The sequence below is a fragment of the Trichechus manatus genome, unplaced genomic scaffold, assembly GCF_000243295.1.
Source record: "Trichechus manatus latirostris isolate Lorelei unplaced genomic scaffold, TriManLat1.0 scaffold00012, whole genome shotgun sequence".
NCBI classification, from domain to species: domain Eukaryota; kingdom Metazoa; phylum Chordata; class Mammalia; order Sirenia; family Trichechidae; genus Trichechus; species Trichechus manatus.
In genome coordinates, this window is record NW_004443948.1 from 21,076,572 (window position 1) to 21,091,405 (window position 14,834).

Sequence of the window (14,834 nt, forward strand, 5' to 3'; positions counted from 1 at the left end):
AGTTGGTTCTTTGAAAGGATCAACAAAATCGACAAACCACTGACCAAACTGACAAAAGAAAAACAGGAGTGGACTCAAAAAAACCCAAATAAGAAACGAAATGGAGGACATTTCAACAGATCCAACTGAAATAAAAAGGATCATAACAGAGTATTTTGAAAAACTATACTCCAACAAATTTGAAAACCTAGAGGGAATGGATAAATTTCTAGAAACACACTACCTACTCAAACTAATACAAATTGATGTTGAAAATCTGAACAGACCCATAACAAGAGAAGAGATTGAAAAGGTAATAAAAAAACCTCGTCCGGATGGCTTCACTGGAGAATTCTACCAAAAATTCAGAGAAGAGCTTACACCAGTACTACTCAAACAATTTCAAAACATAGAAAAGGGAGCAACACTTCCAAATTTATTCTATGAAGCCAGCATAACCCTGATACCAAATCCAGGCAAAGATACCAAAAAAAAAAGAAAATTACAGACCAATATCTCTCATGAATATAGATGTAAAAATTCTCAGCAAAATTGTAGCCAATAGAATTCAGCATCATATCAAAAAAAATAATACACCATGACCAAGTAGGATTCATACCAGGTATGCAAGGATGGTTCAATATTAGAAAATCAATCAATGCAATCCACGACATAAATAATAGAAAAGAATCACATGATCATCTCAATCGACTTAGAAAAGGTACTCGACAATGGCCAACACCCATTCCTGATAAAATCTCTCAATAAAATAGGTATAGAAAGGAAATTTCTCAACATAATAAAGGACATCTATGCAAAACCAATGGCCAACATCATTCTTACTGGAGAGAGGCTGAAAACATTCCCCTTGAGAACAGGAACATGACAAGGATGCCCTTTATCACCACTCCTATTTATCATTGTACTGGAATTCCTAGCTAGAGCAATATGGCAAGAAAAATGAAATAAAGGGCATCCAAACTGGTAAGGAAGAAGTTAAACTGTTCCTATTTGTGGATGATATGAAACTATACATAGAAAACCCAAAAGACTCCACAATAAAACTACTAGAACTAATAGAAAGATTCAACAGAGTAGCAGGATACAAGATAAACATACAAAAATCAGTTGGATTCCTATACACCAATAAAGAGAACAATGAAAAGGTTATCAGGAAAACAATACCATTTATAGTAGCTCCCCCTAAAATAAAATACTTAGGAATAAAACTAACCAGGGATGTAAAAGACCTATGCAAAGAAAACTACAAAACACTATTGCAACAAAGCAAAAGAGATCTACATAAATGGAAAAACATACCATGCTCATGGATAGGTAGATTTAACATTGTGAAAATGACAATTCTACCCAAAGAAATTTACAAATACAATGCGATCCCTATCCAAATACCAACAACATTCTTTAAAGAGATGGAAAAACTAATCATTAACTTTATATGGAAAGGAAGAAGCCCCAGATAAGTAAAGCACTATTGGAGAAGAAGAATAAAGTAGGAAGACTCGTACTACCTGACCTCAGAACCTACTATACAGCTAAGGTAGTCAAAACTGCCTGGTACTAGTACAACAACAGATACATTGATCAATGGAACAGAATTAAGAACTCAGATGTAAATCCATCCTCCTACAGTCACTTGATCTTCAACAAGGGCCCAAAGTTCATCAAATGAGGAACAGTCTTTTTACCAAATGGTGCTGGCAAAAGTGGATGTCCATCTGCAAAAAAATAAAACAGTACCCATATCTCACACCATATACAAAAACTAGTTCAAAATGGATCAAAGATCTAAAAATAAAGCCAAGAACTACAAAGTCCATAGAAGAAAAAATATGATCAATGCTAGAGGCCCCCAGCAACACACAAGCTCCAAAAGATAAGCTAGGTAACTGGGATCTTCTAAAATTAAACACTTACGCTCATCAAAAGACTTCACCAAAAGAGTAAAAAGAGAATCTACAGACTGGGGAAAAAATTTTGCCTATTACAAATCCAACAATGTTCTAATCGCTAAAATCTACAGGAAAATCCAACATCTCTAACAAAAAGGCAAATAATCCAATTAAAAGATGGGCAAAGGAAATGAACAGACACTTCAAAGAAGACATTCAAGCAGCCAGCAGAGACGTGAGGAAATGCTTGTGATCACTAGCCATTAAGGAAATGCAAATTAAAACCCAATGAGATATCATCTCACCCCAGCATTACTGGCACGAATCAAAAACACTGGAAATAACAAATGTTGGAGAGGCTGTGGGGAGATCAGAACTCTTATGCACTGCTGGTGGGACACAAAATGATACAACCCTATTACAAATGATGTGGCACTTCCTTAGAAAGCTAGAAATAGAAATACCATGCGATCCAGCAATTCCACTCCTGGGAATATACCTTAGAGAAATGAAAGTCGTCACACGAATAGACATATGCACACCCATGTTCACTGCAGATTGTTCATAATAGCAAAAAGATGGAAACAACTTAGCCGCCCATCAACAGATGAATGGATAAACAAACTGTGGTACATACACACAATGGAATACTACACATCGATAAAGAACAATGATGAATCTGGGAAGTATCTCATAACATGAATGAATCTGGAGGGCATTATGCTGAGTGAAATAAATCAATCACAAAAGGACAATATTGTATGAGACCACTACTGTAAAAACTCATAAAAAAGTTTACACACAAAAAGTAACAATCATTGATGGTTACGAGGGAGAGGAGGGGTGGGGATGGAAAAACACTAAATAGACAATAGATAAGTGGTAACTTTGGTGAAGGGTAAGACAGTACACAATACTGGGGATGCCAGTGCAAGTTGTCCGAGGCAAGGTCATAGAAGTTCCATAGATACATCCAAATTCCCTGAGGGACCAAATTGCTGGGCTGAGGGCTGTAGGGACCATGGTCTCAGGGAACATCTGGCATAGCATAGTTTATAAAGAAAATGTTCTACATTCTACTTTGTTACGTAGCATCTGGGGCCTTAAAATCCTGTGAGTGGCCACCTAAGATACTCCACTGGTCTCAACCCTTCAGGAGCAAGGGAGAATGAAGAAAATTAAAGATACAAGGAAATGATTAGTCCAAAGAACTAATGGACCACATCTACCATGGCCTCCACCAGCCTGAGTCCAGTACAACTAGATGGTGTCCGGCTACCACCACTGACTGCTTTGACAGGGATCACAGTATAGGGTCCTGGAGAGAGCTGGAGAAAAATGTAGAACAAAATTCTAACTTACAAAAAAACACCAGACTTACTGGCCTGACAGAGACTGGAGAAACCCCAAGAGTATGGCCCCCAAACACCTTTTTAGCTTAGTAATGAAGTCACTCCCAAGGTTCACCCTTCAGCTAAAGTTTAGATAGGCCCATAAAACAAAAGAGATTAAAGGAGAACAACAGCCAACGGATAAGGACTAGAAAGCAGGAGGGGTCAGGAAAGCTGGTAATAGGGAACCCAATTTAGGGAAAGGAGAGTGTTGACATGTCATGGGGTTGTTAACCAATGTCATAAAACAATATGTGTACTAACTGTTTAATGAGAAACTAGTTTGTTCTGTAAACCTTCATCTAAAGTACAATTTAAAGAAAAAAGAATTTAGGGAACAGGAATTTGGGAAAATGAAATGAAACTCCGTATCCACCAGTCCATCTTTCCAATCCACACCAAATTATTTTCATTCCTAGTAACTGTTCTGCTAAAAGAGATTCTAGAATTAAATTTACCACAGCTTACATACCGGCTTTACTCTGTCTCAACACAAAGCAATTTGCTCCCACTGTATATATATATATTTTTTTCCTGCACTATCATTCTCTTAGAAACCCTGGTGGTGTAATAAATAGTTAAGTGCTAGGGCTGCTAACCAAAAGGTTGATAGTTCGAATGCACCAGCTGCTCTTTGGAAACCCTATGGGGCAGTTCTACTCTGTCCTATGGAGTCATTATGAGTCAGAATCAACTCGACGGCAGTGGGTTTGATTTTGGTTTTATGTGTGTTTCATATACATTGTCTCAATCATTTCATTATTATACCTTAAAAAGTAAATATTATTATTCTCTTGTTACGGCGTGGAAATTGAAGTTGAGGAGTGGATTCACTTTCAGAATGGCATAGATAGTAAATAGACTGAACTTACGAATAGAGTCAGGTGTTTTACGTTTGTTTTTCTCTAGAGGCTACCTACACAAAGACTCTAACATATTTCCTCCCCACTTATAAGAAAGGTTCCTTTCTACTTCTATAATGGAGTTAATACCATCACGCGGACATTAGAAGGGATTTAAAAAATGCTTTATGAATGTCTTAGTTCCTCTGATGAAGGAAACCACATAAATATAAGAAAGTTACTAACAACAAAATATTGAGATAAGCATTATAATACCATCAGAGCCACTCACAAGGAACAAAAATAATAATGAGACTTCTTTGGTATTTATCCAGAGGTCTAGTGATTCCTTATGTTTATTACTCATTATATGATATAAAATACAATAATAATGTTTCTGTAATGGCCTTGTCCAGCCATGTTGTTAGAGACTTTTCCAGTACATCTCATCTATTTCACTTGCTGTAAGCAGTTCATGTAATGCATGGAGGCACCAGGCCTGCAAAACAATTACCATTTACTTTCTGGATGACCAATTCAGGCACAGTAATTAGAAAAGTAACAAGGTCAAAAGAAAATCTATTCATTGTTTGCTTATGTGCACTTTGTAAAATGCTTCACTCAATAGATATCTTTGGAACATATACATAAACTTAGTCACTCTAAGTTGTTTATTTTTGTAAGTTATATCTGCAAATGAATGTGTATTAAATAAAACAATGAGCTTCCTTAAATCTGTGAAATGAGAGGCTATAACTTACAGAATAACGTTCTATTAACAAATGTTTTCCTAGCAAACTAGCTCAATTTTAAAGTAAAACTTCTATAATTTTAGATTAATCTGAAAAATATTATTCTTTTTGTAATACAAAACATATATAAAGACTAGTTAGAATATGTATATAGAGCACCCATTGCTATCAAGTCGATTCCAACTCATAGTGACCCTACAGGACACAGTAGAACTGTCCTACAGTGTTTCCAAGGAGCAACTGGTAGATTCGAACAGCCAACCTTTTGGTTAGCAGCCAAGCTCTTAAGCATTGCATCACTAGGGCTCTGTATATAGAGTAAGTAATTAAAAAACAACTCATCCATCTTTGACTATTTGTCATGGAACTTAAACCCGTCATGAATCTATATGTAATCAGAATAACTGAAATACCTTCGGGCTAAACAGAGTCCTAAAACAAAGGAAAAGGTCTTATAATAAAACAGAAACTGGGACCATTAACGACTTACAAGTGACAGGCAAAATGCACTTTTAAACATTGTCTTGGGCTTCTTATAGTTTAACTTTCAAGTAGATTAAGTTAAAAAATATGAAAGCTGCTGTTCAAGTGCCAAAAGAGTGTGATGTTTTGAACAGCTTTAACTTTAGACATAATAGTGAATATATACTGTTAAGTTTAATTTTATAGCCTTGTTTTATTTGTCTCAGCATTGATGGCATGTGAAAATCCATTTTTCTCCACAACTTACCAGAACATGAAATGATTTCAAAACAAAACTTTAATATGTATATAAACAGTAAGCTAAAGTGGTATATCATGTAATAAAATTGAGTTTACTTGAGTACGTAATCAATAAATTTACTATCCAATGTTTTCTTAAATAAAAGAAAGTAAAAATGAGCTATTTGTACTTGCTAAGTCCAGAATTTCAGAAGTTTCTAAAGAATGAGAAAAAAAAGAAGATTCTTAGTATTTTCATGTTCAGTGAAAAGAGTAAAATAGTTTTAAATAATGAAGTAGTGTTAATTGACCATGCCAATTCATTACATTCTGATGGAAAGATCTGTTTAACTTGAATGGAATTAATTCAACCTGATGACTTTAAATATTATTTTTCACTAAAATCTTTTTTTTAACCTATTAATCAATCTTTTAAAATGTGTTTAATCTATTATATCTATATAATCCAAATATGTTTATATAAATAAAGTTTAACCCTTAGTAGTTTGTGAGAGACACAGATATCAAATTGGGAATATTTTTAAAATAAACTATCATGAAGAATTTTAACTGCATTTAAAAAAAAACCATAAATTACATCTGATCATAAAATAATGTTTAATTAAAATAGCTATTATACTAATAATAGAAATAATTACTGATATCAGAACATAATATATTCAATAGGACATAAAGTCTCATTAGTATTTTGGGAGCTAAAGAAGAACTGAGACCATTTTCTATTGAAATAAATGAAATATTAAAAATATGGTTCATAATATTTTGCATTTGTGTCTGGGCAAGAAAAAGAAACAAATTTCATTATCAAACTTTCCTTTTATCTTTTCCAATTACTCCTCACATTAAGAAAACACATTTTTCCACATTTAATTAAAGTTACACATGATCAGCTTCAACTGGTACACACAAATAAACCTTTACAAATTTTTATGCTATTTAGTGAATCTACAAATATTATAAGTCTCTAAAATATTTTGTTGCTGATAAAAGACTGTTAAAATAAATTAGTACAATACATGGGGTGATCAATACTAATTTTTCCTGACTACAGCTATAGATACTAAATTCAACATGTCACAATTCCTCCCAAGCTCATAATTTAACATTTTTAATTTTTGATGTGTTACTTTTCAAACTAGAAGGAGCTTATTTTTGAGTCAGAGTCCCTGGGTGGTGCAAATGGTTATTGTGCTCCACTAACCAAAAAGTTGGAAGTTCGAGTCTGTCCAGAGGTGCCTCAGAAGAAAGTCCTGGTGATCTACTTCCCAAAAATCAGCCCTCAAAAACCCTATGGAGCACAGTTCTACTCTGATACACATGGGGTCATTATGAGTTGGAATCAACTCCACACCAACTGGTTACTGGTTTATTTTTACCTTAAACTTTATTTTATGTTGTAGAATTTTTCTTATGGAAACTTAGTTTATCTTTGCGTTCACTGTTATAAAATACTCTCATTTACCACTTACTATATACATTGTCCTGGTGGCACAATGGTTAAGCACTCAGCTGCTAACCAAAATGTTGGTGGTTCAAACCTACCAGTGGCTCCGGGAGAGGAAAGACCTGGCTATTTGCTTCCATAAAGATTACAGTCTAGGAAAGCCTATGGGGCAATTCTACTCAGTCATATAGGGTCACTATCAGTCAGAATTGATTCTAAGGCACACAACAACAATATATACCAGGCAATAGTCGCTGGGTGGTGCAAACTGTTAAGTGCTCAGCTACTAGACAAAAGGTTGGTGGTTTGAATGCATCAAGAGGCACTTTAGAAGACAAGACTGGCAGTCTGCTTCTGAAAACTCTATGGACAAGTTGAGCAGTCTTACTCTGCACACATGGGGCCACCGTAAGTTGGAATTAACTCAACAATAACTAACTAACAACAACAAATACAAGGCACTCTGTTACATGCAAATAGTTTCAGAAAGTAAGACGAAGTCCTCCCTCAAGAAATAGCATAAAACATAGTCATTTCTATGTTACATTATAAATGAGATGAATAAAATCATGGAAGAAAAATTTGGAAGTTTCAAAAGGTTAGAAATGTACTAAGTAAGTTAGAAATGTTTGCATAAGAGGTAGTATTTTTCATTAAAATATTTGGGGTCGAAAGCATAGAGCCCAGATGGTAGTTTCTCCAATACTGTAAACGGGGATAGTGAGGTCATGGAGCAGTGGAGATGACCAAAGCTGGTTAGATCTGGGTATATTTTTAGGGTTGAACTAAGAGGAAGTGCTGATGGAACATGTGATTTTGAGTAAATGAGAGTCAAGGATGACTCCGTTGTTTTCTTCTTTAAAATGTGCTACCCTTTACTTAAATTAGGAAGGATTTGGGAGTGATGTGTTTAGGGGGAAGTTAAAGATTCTTTTTGTTCATCGTAAGCTTGGAATGCTTATTAGTCATCTATGCTGAGATGAACAGTAGGTGTAGATTTATGAGTCAGAATTCAAGGAAGATTTAAATTTGGGAATCATCAGTCTCTAAAAAGTATTTAAAGCCACGAGACTGGATGATATCACCAAGGGAGTGATTCTAGATCAAGGTTTCTCAACCTTGGCAATATTGACATGATGGGCTAGATAATATCTTGTGGTTGGGGGCTGTGCTATGCATTGTCGGATGTTTAGCAGCACCCCAGCCTCTATTCACTAGATGCCAGTAGTATCCCCTAGTTATGATAACCCAAAATCTCACCAGACATAAGCACAGTCATCCTCAATTTGACACCCAATGTATTAGACACCAATAAATAAATAAATGAAAAATACAAAAAGAAGCTCCAGAGGTAACTGCTAGGATTCTTCAATGTCTGTATTTCCTGCAGGCCATAAACAGGTTCTATTTGTTCTACTTCTAAAGTCACACAATCATTTCTTCACCAGGTTGCTGTGAGGAACTTTGCAAGATAGTATTTTCTGAGTTTCAATCAGGGGAGTGGAAAAAACCTCCTTTATTCCAGAATTTTCATATCTACTCCGGGGTGTATCTGTCACTCTCACAGCAAGAAAGGAATAAATCATTCAGCACTCTCTCATGTCCATCCTGTCCTTTCTAACTCAGTTCCTCCCCCAGTCTGGAAAGAGTTGGGAAAGCTCTTCCCAGCCTATTAGTATGCTGCATCTTACTCTACGCTTCATGGTACAACTCTATGCTTCCAGTTCACAAGCTTTGATTTAACTTTACACAGACTGCCTCTCCTGACTGACCCCAACAAAACTTTGTTCTTTCTTTGAAAATAAGAACTTTGTCTTTCACAACTACTGTTTTTATAGAATATTTTTAAAGACTTAAGCTAGACATTTACTCCTTTGTTCTCTGGAAGACACCTTCCTTTACCTCATTTCCCAAACAACTCCAAAGGATACCTCTGTCTCTATGGCCCCAGGTTGTAAGACAGCAAGAATTATTAATTATTAAGAATTACAAATATGCCACATCTTATTTTGAAATCTATTCGGTCGCATATACTTCTAGGCAATCACATTCTCCAACTACCTTAAAAATCTTACAAGCTCACCAATGTTGACATTATCCATGTAAATAGGCTAATAAATTAACCACAATTGTGTCTAGAAAAAGGATCTTCTAATTCTTTACTCATTCAAATATTTATTTTATTTAAGCGACATTTATGGAATACCCACTATTTAGGTATTGTTTTTAAGTTTTTAAGCTACAAAATTAAATAAACAGTATCTTTTTTATTAAAAAAAACCTTCACAATTGAAAGAGAATATGGTTTAATGAATAAGTAATTGTATGATAAATATGGAAATTGAGGTATCATTAAAATATGATTTTATGTGAGCTTTGAATATTTGTCACTAATCTAGACTAGAGAAGTAGATTTTCACCTTGCATTTAAAGCAAATTGATCTGTTGGAGAGAGACCAGGTAATTCAGGTAAAAGGTTTACTATGATTAAACTCATTGATGTTGAATCGATTCTGAATCATAGTGACCCTGTTGGACAGAGTAGAACTGCCCCCTAGGGTTTCCAAAGAGCAGATGGTGAATTTGAACTGCCAAACTTTTGGTTAGCAGCCAAGCTCTTAACCATTGTGTGGTGGTAAAATCATAAAAGAAGATAATGAAATCCAGAAATCATGTAGGGTGATGAGGAGTGGACTGAGATTTGAGGAACATCAGCAATTAGGAGATGAGAAGGGTTTGAAGATATTAGATTAGAAGTGGATTAGAAGATTAGGAGAATAGCAGTCCAGTAGACTGTTAAGAAAAAGTGTCAGAAAATTTGAATACGGAGCTTGAGGGCTCAGGTGAGCAAAGAGAGAAAAGCGTTTCAATGAATTCTCAGGTCCCCATTCTTCAGGGCTCAGATTGAATGCTATTTTCTTAAAGTGTCATTACTGACTCCCAACATAAGTTAGATCCTCCTCTAATACTATTTTTAGCAATTATCGCAAGCATTTTTTTTTTCTGTAATGATTTGTTATGTGTCTGAAGTTTCTACTAGAAAATAAATTTTCTGAGGGCACCAAGATAATTCATTTTACCTGTAGTGCCAAGCACAGTACTTTCCACTAACATGTTGCCTTTAAATATGTTTGTTCAATTAAATAAGGCAGAAGAATGAAATGAGTAGAGAAAAATGCATAATAGCAATCTAGGATAATAAGAAATTGAAAAAGAACCTTGGATTTGGAATGAGTGATTATTCATACCCTTAACACCATTTTATTAAATTGTTGAGGGTTGGCTCAAAAACAGAGTGTTTGGGGCATGAATGGGAAGTGAGAATGGTAGTCAATAAATATAGACATAATACCTTATTTTCCTAAGGCTGCCATGACAAAATGCCACAAAGTGGGTAGCTTTAAAGAACAGAAACTTATTTTTTCTCAGTTTTGGAGGTTGGAAGCCTAAAATCAGGGTGTCAGCAGGTCTATGCTCTCCCTCTGCCAGCCCTAGGGAAGATCCTTCCTTGTCTCTTTCTACTTCTGTAGCCCTCAGTTTCTTGGCATTCTTTGGCTTATACATGGAGCCTCACATGCTGTCTTTCCTTTGTTTGTGGCTCTATTTCCATATCTGTCTTTTTCTTTTATAAAACGCCACTCAGAGATTAGGATTAGGACCCACCCTACTGCAGTATGACTTCCTTAACTAAACTATTAACATCTGCAAAGAAAACCTCTATTTCCTCAAACAAGGGGACACCATGCAATCCATAACGCAGAGATTGGAAATGTTGGGATGAGAATACAACAAAATAGTATAGTAATGGGAGGAAACTGAGCATAAAGGGAGATTTTTTTAAATTAATTTATTTCTTCTCTTCTTAAGACTAGAGAGATTTGAACATACTTTAAGTCAGACGAAAAGAAATAATGATGAGCAGGTGTATTAAAGATAGAGATTAGTCCAAAACATGAAGTGATTAAATTTTATCCTCTCAGGCTAAGGGAAAAGAAGTATGTATTGTGTGAATTAAAGGTTCTTGTTTTATTTTGTTTTTTAAATACATATTACCTGAGGGCCTCAACTTTTTTCTAGAAAGCATAAAGTAAGATAATGATAAAATTATATGGTGGTTGTGGAAAATGGTAAAAAATTGGAATATTATTGAATGGAATAATGAGGTTTTGGTGGTCTTGAATTTCTGGCTTTTTTTTTTTTCCTAGCTGTGATTTTAATACACAGATTTATATTTCCACAAGTCTGCATAACTGTGTAATTTCCTCTAATAGTGCTCAATCCCCCAAGGCTAGTAGCAGAGACATGAATTGTAGCATTAATCCAAAAGGGGCTAAATGAGCCTGAAAGACTAGAGAGGACAAAGGTTGAGGTTGTTGTGATGTTAATGAGCAAATGAAGCAGGCATAAAATCATGAAAAAGCTAGAACAAGAATGTGTGGGATACCAAAGTTTATAGTTTCTAAATTTAAGCTCTTTCAAGTGTCAAGTATAGATGACTTTGAGGTTCATGTATTCCAGGAGTATTGAGGATAGTTTAGGATAGACTTTCCAATTTGTTGTTAAGCTCTCTTTACATTATTTCAGGCATTCAGAGTGATAAAGTCAGGGAAATGTTTCTGAGTCCAAACTCAACAGTGTCCTGGAATGAAGGATACTAACTGAATTAGAAAAAATAACGAGAATTTAAGCCAGATAGTCTAAAATGCACAGGAGCATGGGCATATGAGAAAACTAGAAAGAAAAAAAAAAAAAAAATGATGAGGGAAAGTGAAAATCTTCTCCTAGGTGTCTTGGTCATGGACAGTGGAAGAAAATCCACCATAAAGGACTTCAGGCGAATGTGTTCTCAGGGCAAGCCAAGTTTTTGTCAAAGCAAAGGAGCAGCAGAGCTTTGAAGAAAAACCGGAGAGTGATTGAGCTATTTTATTTACATTGGCACAGGGGTTCCACAGAGCAAAAGAGAAACGTTTGAATGGGAAGCAATACTGGGAACCTCCAGGGGATGTAAAGTTCATGAAGTAAGGAGAAAAGAAAGTAAGAAGAGGTGAAAATTAGTTGATAATGGAAGGATTGGAAGATTAAGGACTAAAAGGATGAGGGACATGTTTAAAAGTGATAGGATTCAAGTACTGTAATTCTGGAAGAAGTTATTTTGGGGCCAGAATGAATGACAAGTGATCTCAAATAGTATTTAGCCTGCTGAACTGGTACAAATGGGTGACAATAGCCAAGTTTTTAATTAGAGATGCCCTATTCTCATGGAAAACACCAGGTAAAGGAATAAATAGAGCCCCTTCTGTGCAAGGACTATTTCAAGATTTTTAGAAGAGTAGAGAGGGTGATGCTTTGAAAGAAAGAGACCATGTTAAAACTTGAGAGAAGAGATGGAGCCTTTTTCTAAGATTGGAGTCAGGAAGTCTTCTGAATAAGAACCATACTCTTAGAATGTTGCTTGTCTGAAATGGTGAATATCATCTACCATATATCATAAATGAGGAAACCAAGACTTAAGTCCATGTAAGATGTAGGTATTTTGTGAAATATAATATTGTTTATAAATAATAAAATTTAATATTATATTAATGTAATATATATCAGTTCTAATTTAAAAATTTTGCAGTGGAATTAGTCTACAATCATTGAGCGTACACAAATTTTATAGTTTATGTGTATAACACTGGGAAAAATGCCATTTTTAAACTTTTGTACAACACTGCATAGTTTGCCAATTATTATGACATAAATAATTCCAATTTCTCCTCATAACTGCTCCTGAAGGTAAAGGGGACTGAACGTGTATGTTGTTGTCATTGTTAGGTGCTGTCGAGTTGGTTCCCACTCATAGTGACCCTATAGGACAGAGTAGAACTGCTCCATAGGATTTCCAAGGAGCTACTGGTGGATTTGAACTGCCAACATTTTGGCTAGCAGCTGAGTTCTTTTTTTTTTATTGTACTTTAGATGAAGGTTTACAGAACAAATAGTTTCTCATTAAACAGTCAATACACGCATTGTTTTATGACATTGGTTAACAACCCCATGACATGTCAACACTCTCCCTTCTTGACCTTGGAGGACTTTTTTTTTTTTTTTGGGTGAAAATATACATAGTCAAAGATACACCACTTCAAAAATTTCTACATGAACAATTCAGTGACCTCGATCACATTTTTCCAGTTGTGCGGCTATTCTTACTATCTTTTTCCAAATTATTCTGTCACCATTTATCTTCAACTCACTGCCCCTTAGGCTTCCTATCAAACCTTTTGAGTTGCTGTTGTCAATCTGATCTCACATAGATAATTCTTTTTTTTTTTTGTACTTTAGATGAAGGTTTACAGAACAAATAGTTTCTCACTGAACTGTTAGTACACATATTGCCCTATGACAATGGTTAACAACCCCACGACATGTCAACACTGTCCCTTCTCAACCTTGGGTTCCCTATCACCAGCTTTCCTGTCCCCTCCTGCTTTCTGGTCCTTTTCCCTGGACTGCTGTGCCTCATTAGTCCCATTTTGTTTTATGGGGCTGTCCACTCCAAGGCTGAACGGTGAACCTCAGGAGTGACTTCACAACTGAGCTAAAAGGGTGTCCGGGAGCCGTACTCTCAGGGTTTCTCCAGTCTCTGTCAGGCCAGTAAATCTGGTCTTTTTTGGGGACTTAGAATTTTGTTCTACATCCTTCTCCAGCTCTGTCCAGGATCTTCTGTTGTGGTTGTGGTCAGAGCAGTCAGTGATGGTAGTCAGGCACCATCTAGCTGTACTGGACTCAGTCTGGTGGAGACCATGGTAGCTGTGGACCATTAGTCCTTTGGACTAATCTTTTCCTTATATTCTGTTCTCTTCATTCTCCCTTGCTCCGGAAGGGGTGAGACCAGTGGAGTATCTTACATGGCTGCTCACACGCTTTTAAGACCCCAGATGCTACTCACCAAGGTAGAATGTAAAGAGCATTGTCTTTATAAACTGTGTTATGCCAATTGAGTTAGATGTTCCCTGAGATTATGGTCCCATAGCCCTCTGCCCAGCAATTCAGTCCCTCAGGGAGTTTGGATGTGTCTATGGAGCTTCCATGACCTTTCCTTGTACAAGTTGTAGCAGCCTAGTTCTTAATCACTATGCCACCAGGGCTCCAAACACTTATAGGACCCATTAAGAAAAAAGTAGTAGAAGTAGTACCTTGCCAGGTTTAGAGATAATGAGACTCACATGGTTAAAACAAACGTGCAAGATAAAACAGCTGGTAAATTAGCAGAACCAAGACTTTGATGTCAGCCTTCTGACTTCAAGTCTACAACTTTTCCCACATCATCATTGCTGTGTCTTAAAAAGGCATGCATAGGTGGAAACAGTTTGAAGGGTCAAATGCTGAGTAACTTCAAATTTAGTCAAACATTCATGCCAGCAATCTGCTATTTACCAACGACTAATCTAGAGGTGATCTGAATATGGAAATCCTTAACTGAAGAAAAAGTATGATTTCATACTACATTCCAAAGAACGTACATGTGTTTAAATTGTCCCTCTTTTCTCAGAAGATTTGATCTCTGAAGCCTGAAATGAAACTTCAGCATTTTCAATTAAGTCCAAGCCTTCCAGGTTTGATTGAAATTAAAAAAGTGATTTGTAAAAGTCTTCTTCAACTCCCTCTAAACTAAGCTTTAAGCTAGTAAAGTTTTAATTCTTAACATTTAGACCAGTTATAAAAAAGAAATTCTGAACTTCTATAATAATGTTCAAGCTATGGCGGGAAAAAAAGAAAGGAAGAAGAAGATATTTTTCAAATTGTCA